The sequence below is a fragment of the Arvicola amphibius genome, chromosome 1 (assembly GCF_903992535.2).
Source record: "Arvicola amphibius chromosome 1, mArvAmp1.2, whole genome shotgun sequence".
NCBI lineage: Eukaryota > Metazoa > Chordata > Mammalia > Rodentia > Cricetidae > Arvicola > Arvicola amphibius.
The window spans coordinates 100671171-100674361 of NC_052047.1; the positions used below are offsets into that span (position 1 = coordinate 100671171).

The 3191-nt window shown below is 42.9% G+C and overlaps 1 pseudogene; it reads left to right on the forward strand.

The window, feature by feature from the left end:
* Positions 1 to 900: 900 nt before the first annotated feature.
* LOC119815743 lies at positions 901 to 1623 on the forward strand (annotated as a pseudogene).
* Positions 1624 to 3191: the final 1568 nt, after the last annotated feature.

Here is a 3191-nt window from a genome sequence, read left to right on the forward strand (position 1 = left end):
CCTCACTCCCATTCCTTTTCCCCTTTTCCAAGCTGTTTGCTTTGCAATATGTTACTGGTAATGAGTTGCAGATAATGCAGTCTTAACTTATATTTTTCAAATATTTGAGTTCAAAACTCCTGTATCTAAAGAAATACGGTGGGGTCATTAATAAAGAAAATCTTTCTATCAAAAAAAAAAACCTTTCTGAAGTCTGTTTTTCACCACTGTGGTGTTTCATGTTAGAAATAGACAAAAATATGGTACCTACAAGAAAGAAAACTCAGGTTGTCAGACTTGTTGACAAGTATTTTTAATCTAGTCATCTGTCTCGCCCAGTGAAAACATTTGCAGAGAGTTAAGTTCTATCATAGCTAGCGATCCATAACACTGAGTTCAAGAAAGTCAGTGAAATTTGTAGTATGCTTGTAGCTACATCTGCAGCATTAAAATGATAGCATCTATGGCCACAGGACTCAGGGATGGGGTTACAAGGAGAACTGGGGATAGAAAGCACCAATCCGTTAGGGATGTATTGTGGATGCTAAAGTGATATTTCTGAACTGATAGATATTACCATTCCTTAGTGGTCGGGGCACAAAAGAACAAGTAGAATCTGAAAACTGTTCAATCTTTCAAAGTAGATGTCATCAATTTGTTGTCAGGAAGCCATAAATAAATAGACTTAGGAGGGCAGAGGAAGATGGCAGCAGGGGCCAGGTGAGGAGTTTGCAGTCGTGAGGGACTTAGGCACAGGGCTGTGGTCCGGAGGGAGGAGGAGATGGTGCACGAGTGGCACGGGAGTGCGACTGAGCTGTGGGAGCTTGTGTGGTGGGTTCTGCATGTTCTGCTCTGCCTTTGCTTCCCCTGGAACTGGATCTGGAGGAGCTGCTGTCCACCATCATCCTAGTACTGCTTGGCTTCATGCTCAGCAAGCCCTGGCCATTGGCAGGAACTGGCATTATCACCTGCACCCTCATTGGGCCCCAAGCTGGCTGCTACCCCACCCAGGCTGTGCTGATCCTCAGATGGCACGTCCCTGCACAAGCTACTGCACATGGGCCTCATGGTCACCAGGGAGGACCACGAGCCCAGCTTCTCAGACACCGTGAGCCTCAGTGGTGTGGTGTATGGCCTTAGGGATCTCTACATTAGTGTCTAAGACCACCAAGGCCTATTCAAGAAAAATAATTCCAGATTGATGGATGAAAGTTTGAAAAACAACAGGAACTTTTGGGCCGGGATTGTTCCAAATAATCACCAGAATTTGCAAGTAGTAATGACAAAGACGACCAAAGTTTAAATTGCCCTTCAGCATTGAAGGTGCTGTCCCCAGAAGATGGAAAAGCAGATATTCTGAGAGCTGCTCAGGAATTTTTCTCAGCAGTAGAGGACACCCAGAGATTTGGATGTAGATCTGTTAGATGGCTTACTTAGTTCACATGGTTTCCCTGACCTTGAGTTAGTATTGAAGTTTGGTCCTGTGACAGCACCTTAGGCTTCCTTCCCTGGCAAATCAGATTGACTGAGATTGTCTCTCTGCCTCCTCACCTAAACATGAGTTATGAGGATGTTTTCTCCATCCTTCTTCAGAACGCAGCTTGTGAACAGTGCCTGGGAAAGGAGCAGTTCCTGGTTGTGTAATATGACATCAGGTTTTTGGAGAAAAGGACCCAATTGATTCTGATGTTTACAAAGTACCTATAAAACCTTGTACACACCTTAAAAAGATCTATGAAACCCAGGACCAAGGCCCCCATGATTCAGGCTTTTGTTATCCAAGGGTCCTACAACATAAATGCCAACCTATTGCTCTGAAGGAACAACACACTAAGAAAGTAAGAGGAGGCTACAGAATATGCTAAACTTTTGGCCAAGAGAATGAAAGAAGCCAGAAACAGATTGTCAAGATGTAGGTTGTCCTCATTGAGAGTTTCTACTTCTAAATTTCAGACCAGTCAAAGTAAGAGTATTGGGGCTAGAGAGATGGCTCAGCAGTTAAGAGGACTGGCTGCTAAACCAGAGGACTCAGGTTTTATTCCCAGCCTAGCAGGTAACAATGATCTGCAACTCCAGTTCCCTTTTCTGGCCTCTGTGGACATTGTGTGAATGCAGTGCATAGACTACTTCAGGCAAAATACCCATGCACATTCAAAAGTAATAAATAGATCCCAGCTTGCACCCAGAACCCACCCTTTCATCCTCCCCTCTTCGCATCCATAAAATCCTCCAGCTCAGCCTGTTTGGGAGCTAGGACTGAGTAGTGAGTGCAACCAGGCAGGTGGGTGTTCCTTTGTTTCAATATTCTGCCTGCAGCAAGGTAGGCCCTTTGTCTGTGAACTCCCTGGCCAGCATGGAGACCTGATTCTCTACTAGAAGATCCATCATTGGGGTGAGTGAGTGGCTGACCCTCGGCAGCCACCCAGAGAAGGAGCACAGACATTCCTCAACCCCCTGGAGGTGATAGAGGCCCTTAAACAGGAGGTGAAAAACTCCCTTAAAGAAATGGATGAGAAGAATAACAAAAACGTTTGAAGAATTGAGTAAATCTGTAAATGATATCCTAGGAAACCAAGGAAAAACAATCAAACAGATAAAGGAAACAGTGCAAGGCTTGAAAACGGAAATGGAGGCAAGGAAGAAAACACAAACCAAGGGTGCCTGGACATGGAAAATCTCTGTAAACGAATAGAGACTACAGAAACGAGCATAACCAACAGAATACAAGAGATAGAAGAAAGAATCTCAGATTTTGAAGATACCATAGAGAAAATAAACGCACTGATCAAAGAAAACAGCAAATCCAACAAATTCTCATCACAAAACATTCAGGAAATCTGGGACACAATAAAAAGACCAAATCTAAGAATAATAGGGGTAGAAGAAGGAGAAGAATTACAGCTTAACGGTCCAGAAAATATATTTAATAAAATTATAGAAGAAAACTTCCCCACCCTAAAGAAAGTTATTCCTATGAATGTTCAAGAAGCATACAGAACACCAAATAGACTGGATCAAAAGAAAGCATCCCCTCGCCATATTATAATGAAAACACAAAACATACAGAATAAAGAAAGAATATTAAGAGTTGCAAAGGAAAAAGTCAAGTAACTTATAAAGGTAAACCTATCAGACTTACACCTGACTTCTTTATGGAAACCATGAAAGCCAGAAGGTCCTGGATAGATGTACTGCAGAAACTAAGAGATCAT